The sequence below is a fragment of the Furipterus horrens genome, unplaced genomic scaffold, assembly GCF_987537825.1.
Source record: "Furipterus horrens unplaced genomic scaffold, mFurHor1.1.pri manual_scaffold_10, whole genome shotgun sequence".
In the NCBI taxonomy this organism is placed as follows: domain Eukaryota; kingdom Metazoa; phylum Chordata; class Mammalia; order Chiroptera; family Furipteridae; genus Furipterus; species Furipterus horrens.
Genome location: NW_028327180.1, coordinates 63,641,539 through 63,648,044, shown reverse-complemented (window position 1 = coordinate 63,648,044; position 6,506 = coordinate 63,641,539). Strand labels below are relative to the sequence as shown.

The 6,506-nt window shown below is 39.2% G+C and overlaps 1 pseudogene; it reads right to left on the bottom strand.

Annotated features, from left to right (window-relative positions):
- Positions 1–2,867: 2,867 nt before the first annotated feature.
- On the bottom strand, positions 2,868–5,342 carry LOC150000491 (RNA-binding protein 8A pseudogene; annotated as a pseudogene).
- Between the last annotated feature and the right edge of the window lie 1,164 nt (positions 5,343–6,506).

The window sequence follows — 6,506 nt, the reverse complement described above, 5'->3', positions numbered from 1 at the left end:
TCCATTCATCCATCAATAGATACTCAGGCTGCTTCTTCCTTTTGGTGATTGAAATAATGTTACTATGAACACTGGTGTTCAAATATCTGTTTGAATTCCTGCTTTTAATTATTTTGGGTTTGGATATATATCTAGAAATAAAATAGTTGCATCATACACAAATTTTATGTTTAACTTTTTGAGGAGCTGCCATACTGTTTTTCACAGTGGCTAACCATTTGAAATTTCCACCGGCAATATATGAGAGTTTCAATTTCTTCGCATCTTTGTCAACATTTGTTATATTCTATCTCATTTTTGAAGGATGTTTTTGCTGAGTATAGAGTCCTAACTTGATAGTTGTATTTTTTTTCACCAATTTGAAGTGCTGTTTTTTCATTCTGTTCCATTCCATGTCTGTTTCACTCTGTTTCTGTTGAAATGTTATTTCACTAATCTTATTCTTGCTCCTTTGATCATAATGTATCTTTTTATGTGACTGTTTTTAAGATTTTCTGTCTATCATTGGCTTTTAGTAGTTTAGTATGATATGTCCTTATATTTTATAATATTTATTTGTATTTATCTTGATTGAAGTTCAGTGAGCTCCTTGAATCTATGGTTTGATATCTTTGCAGTTTTGGAAAATTCCTGAAGACTATTTGAATTCTTGAAGAAAATATTTGAAGAAATCCAGCATTTCTTCAAATATTATTTTTGTTTCATTTTCTTCTCTTCTCTTAGGGTTCCTGTTATTCACTTATGTTTGAACTTCCACCATGTGCTGTAAGTCTCTTCCACAATGTATATTCCATATTATTTTTTCCTTGTGCTTCTGTTTGGATATTTTGTACTGTCATTTCTTCTTATTCACTAACCCTCTGTCCTACTACTGTTAATGTACTATGCAATCCATCTATGGTATTTTAAATTTTGGATACAGTAGCATTTTTAATTTTAGCATTTAAATTTGCTATTTTTCTTATTTTTAGATTCCAGATATCTGATGCAATTTCATCATTTAAAAAATATTTTCTTGAGCATTTTATAATAGTTATTTAAAAATCCATTTCTGATAACTCCCACTGTCTGACTCACTTGTTGATATAGTTCTATTGTTTGTTTTGTTCTTTTCGTTTTCAGTCATTTCTTCCCATTTTTAGCATGACTCATAAGTTTTGTTTTTAGCCCTGGCTGGTGTGGCTCAGTGGACTGAGCGCCAGCCTGTGAACCAAAAGATTACAGGTTTAATTCCAAGTCAGTGCACATACCTAGGTTGTGGACCAGGTCCCTTGTTGCAGGTGTGTGAGAGGCAACTCTTTCTCTCTTGCACAACAATGTTTCTCTCCCTCTCTGTCTCATTCCCCTTCCCTCTCTCTAAAAATAAATAAATGGAATCTTAAAAAACTTTTGTTTTTATTTTATTATTGTTTTTAATCCTCACCTGAGTGTATGCTTATTGATTTTAGAGGGAAAAGGAAAGAGAGAGAGACAGAGAGAGAGAAAGAAAGAGAGAGAGAAAGAAACATTGATGTGAGAGAGAAACATATATTGATTACCTTCCATACACGCCCCGACTGGGGATTGAACCTGCAGCTGAGGTATGTGTCCTGACTGGGAATCGAACCCCCAAGTTTTCGGTGCATGGGATGATTTTCCAACCAACTGAGCATCCAGCCAGGGCATGAATCTTAAGTTTTGATTGGATGTTGGACATTGTGGGGAAAAAAAGTTAGATGTTTTGGTTTATATTATCTTATTCCTAGAAGGATTAGGATTATTTTTCTGGCAAGCAGATATGGTATTTGCATGTTGTTTTGATCCTGTGGATTCTTTTTTAAAGATCTGATTTTTTTCCCTATAGCGAGAGGGGAAATAGAGGTGTTGTTTTGATCCTGTGGATTCTTTTTTAAAGATTTGATCTTTTTTCTTATAGAGAGAGGGGAAATAGAGGGTGAGAAAGGTCAACGTGTGAGGGATACATCGACTGGTTGCCTCTCGTACTCCCCCAACTGGGGACCTGGCATGTGCTCTGACTGGGTATTGAACCAGTGACCTTTCAGTTCACAGGCCAGCACTGAGTCCACTGAGTCACACCAGCCAGGGCTGATCCTGTTGATTCTTGCTTGACTCTTTATTTTATTTTTTTCAAATGTAGATAACAAAAATGGAACATTTATTCATTGTGGTGAACCACTCCTTGTGGTTTCTGGAATTGTAACCCTGGCTGTGACCCAGACTTTCCCACCCGGGGAAGTCTTTTAAGTCTCAATAGAACACTGGAAGGCTGTGTGGGAGACATGACTGAAGGCCACTCAGAGGGTTTCCATGGGAATTGGATTTAAGGAATACTTATTATGCTTTGGAACTTGATCTGCTTTTATTATCTCTTAGTTAACTATGTACAACCTCTAGCAAGGAATATATGAAACCTTGAACCTAATGCCAGTGTGGCGTCAAGATGTTTAATAGACCCTAACACAGACTGGTCACTGTGCCCTCTATATTGACATCTATAATCTGTAACTGTCAACTGTAATCCAGGTGCCTAAAAGCTATTGATGATTTATGAATTTTGACCTCGTATCTCCTATGCATACCCTTCTCAATAAAAAGCATGAGGGACGGAGGTCTTGCACTTTCTCCACTAGAGGAAACAGCCACCTCCCTTACCCCCCAGACAAAATACAGTGTCCTGGATAAGTTTGTTCCGCCATGGTCGTGAAGCTTCTGCTGGAGAGAGTATCCAACTGAGCCGGGGCGTTGGAGGCAGCAGAGCCTCAATTCATAACTTAAACAAACAAAAAACACCCCACTAAACAAATAGGTAAGAGACGAAACATAAACAGCGAGTTCCACTCCAGCCATATTTCTCCAAGGCTGCTTGGTCAAATGGAATCTCTGGCAAGATCACCTGGACTAAGGAGGACCTGTGTGCAACAATTTCGGTCTGGACTCTGGCTGCGTCTTTGGCCACTCTCCCCTTGCCTTTGGATGGACCCTGCACAAAACACCAATTCAACATGGTCAGTTGTCCCATCAAATCCTGGCCACTGAGTACTCCATAGCAGCCTGGACCTCCTTGTATGTTTCTTATTCAACTTGAGTATGCCCCTTCAGTTATCCTGCACGCCTGTCCAGGTTGAGGTGGATGCTTTTTATTTTCCCATACTCTGAGAATTTGTCATGGATGTTTTCTTCAGTGGCTTCCTCATGGACTACAGTGACAAAGAGAATCCAGCCTTCAGCTCTGGCTGGTGTGGCTCAGTGGACTGAGTGCCGGCCTGTGAACCAAAAGGTCACTGGTTTGATTCCCAGTCAGGTCACATGCCTGGGTTTCGGGCCAAGTCCCCAGTTGGGCGTGTGCAAGAGGCAACCAGTTGATGTTTCTTTCATGCACCAATGTTTCTCACTCTCTCTCCCTCTTCCTCCCCCTCTCTCTAAAAATAAATAAATAAAATATTTAAAAAATAATAATACAGCCTTCAACAGAGCATTATGGTATGGCTTCTCCATGCAGCTCTACGCTGTCATAATCCTCACGCATCTGTGTTCAAGCTCCTTAGAGTCCAAGCTGGGGCCCTTCTGTTTTCTCTCTTCTTCTTTCAGTTTGTGGATACTCTTGTTCTCATTCTCATCCTTGGAGAAATCCTCTTCCTCAGCCTCATGAAGATCCAGTATGTCACTCTTTTGATACTATACTTTAATGCACAAAAGTTTTTAATTTTGATGAAGTCAAAAACAAAGACATCATAAGAAAACCACCTGGAGTGGTTTTTTTAAAAACAAACAAACAATTATTTATTTATTTTTAGAGAGAGGGAAAGGGAAGGAGAAAGAGAGGGAGAGAGACATCAATCGGTTGCCTCTCACACATGAACTTGTGGTCTTTTGGTTAACAAGCTGGCGCTCAATCCACTGAGCCAAACCAGCCAGGGCTGGAGTCACCTTTCTTTAATAGTTCCTTAAGGCTTTGCTGGATATAGGGATTTTGATTGAAAGATCTTTTTCTTTGTGCGCTTTGAATGTGTTAACTCAGTGCCTTCTGGCCTCTGTTTTTCTGATGTGAAGTTGTCTGTTAATCTTATTGAGGTTCTTTTGTATGTAAAGTGTCATTTTTCTCTTGCTGCTTTCAAGACTTTCTCCTTGTCTTTTAGCATTTTTATTATGAAGTGTCTGTGGACATCTTTGAGCTTATCCTACTGGGAATTTGTTGCGCTTCCTCAATGTATATGTTATTGTTTTTCAATAAATTTGGGAAATTTTCAGCCATTAATTTTTAAAAATACTTGTCTCTTTTCTTTCTCACACTCTTCTCCCCTTTTGGTACTCTAATTATGTTTGTTGGTGTGCTTAATGGTGTCACACATTTCTCTGAGGTTCTGTTTATTTTTCTTCAATCTTTTTCTCTGTTTTTAATTTGCATCATTTTTATTGATCTATCTTCAAGTTTGCATAGTCTTTCTTCTCAGATTTTATATATTGTGCACTCTAGTGAATTTTTAAATTTTCAGTTAATGTATTTATTTTATTTAAAAATATTTATTTTTTTCAATTACTGTTTACTTTCAATATTATTTTGTATTAGTTTCAGATGTACTGCATAGTGGTTAGACAATCATATACTTTACAAAGTGTTCCCCCCCAGTATTTCTAGTCGTCGGCAGCCGTCTGTCTCGAGAGACGATGGTGTAGCTTCTTAAGAGTCTATCTGCACCGCCGAAAATGGCTGTGCAGTCCGACTCGGGAGTGACACGGTATCTGTCTCCTCCCGTGTTGAATCGACATCTTGCGATGACGCTGGAGTGTCCTCTCCAGTGAAGCTGAAGCTACAGAGCCTGGGCAGGGTGATATGGAGGGTCTGCTGTTGCCCATGCAGCAGACCCCCCCTCTCTTCGCAGCTGAAGGGTCCAAGGGAAAGACGGAGTCAATATAGCTTGGTTTCAGGTGCGCCGCAGGAGTTGCCGGTGTTGACTACAACGTCAAACCGCCTTAGGGACTCCGGCTCCGGATTTTCTGTCGGGGTTTACTCCCTTAGCCTTTCCCCTGAAGAGGTATGCCGCAAGGCAGCGGAGGTTTTTTGGAGTCAGAGTTTTCCTTCTCTGATGTGCCCTGACTGGAAGATCGAACCAGCGACACTTAGCTCGCAGGCCGACGCTCAATCCACTGAGCCAAACCAGCCAGGGCTGAGTATTTCTAGTACACACTTGGCATCAGACATAATTATTACAATGTTATTGACTATATATCCTATGCTGTACTTTACATCCCATAACTATCTGTAACTACCAATCTGTACTGCTCAGTCTTTTCACCTTTTTCACCCAGTCTTCCAACTCCCCCACTTCCTCTATGAAAACCATTAGTTTGTTTTCTGTATCTATGAGTCTCTTTCTGTCTTTTGTTCATTTAGATTGTTCTTTAGATTCTATATATAAGTGAAATCATATGGCATTTGTTTTAATCTGACTGACTTATTTCACTTAGAATAATACCCTCTAGGTCCATTCATGCTGCCACAAATGGTAAGATTTCATTCTTTTTTATGGCTGAGTAATACTCCATTGTATATATGTACCACTATATTTTTATCCTCTCTTCTATTGATGGGCACTTGGGTTGCTTCCATATCTTGGCTATTGTAAATAATGCTGCAATTAACATAGGATAGGGGTGCATATATTCTTTCAAATTAGTGTTTTGGGTTTCTTCAGATAATTACGCAGAAGTGGAATTGCTGAGGCACAAGGCAGTTCCATTTAACATTTTTTGAAGACCCTCCATGCTATTATCACAGTGGCTGCACCGATCTGCATTCCCACCAACAGTGCAGGAGGGTTCCCCTTTCTCCACGTCCTCGCCAACACTTGTTGTTTGTTGATTTATTGATGATAGCCATTCTGACAGGTGGGAGGTGATATCTCATTGTGGTTTTAATTTTTCAGTTAGTGTATTTTTTAACTCCTGGATTTCCAGTTGGTTCGTTTTTTAAAATGAAGTTTTAATATTTTATTCAAGTTTTATTTTAAGTGATGTAATGACAGCATTTAAAAGCGATGATCTAATTCCACACAATGGAAGACTCTGTGATGTACTCATTAAACTGTTAAAAAATAAACTGAGAGGCGAGAATACACAGAAGTCTAATTTAAGTTCCGAGTGTTGTCACCATGTGCGTATTGTCACAGAGGACTTCCAGCTTGAAGCTGGAGCTCTTAGATGCTATTTCATACTCTGGTACAAGGGCAAAAAATCCACAATGTGAGAGGGAATTAAGTCCTGAATTATTGGCTTCATCATATCCACCTTCTCCACCCAAAAATGGTACAAAAGAAGCAACAACCACACCCTGCACACTACTTTTGGTGTAAAAGAGGTGACAGACGGGTGGAAACAGGTCATGAAGATCTGTCTAAAAGAGTTCCTTCAGATGAGTTTGTACACACCATCAAACAGTGAGACTCTCTCTCAGGATAGAAAATCAAGGATCAATTCTCAAGAAGTCACAATTTCAGACATTGAAGCAA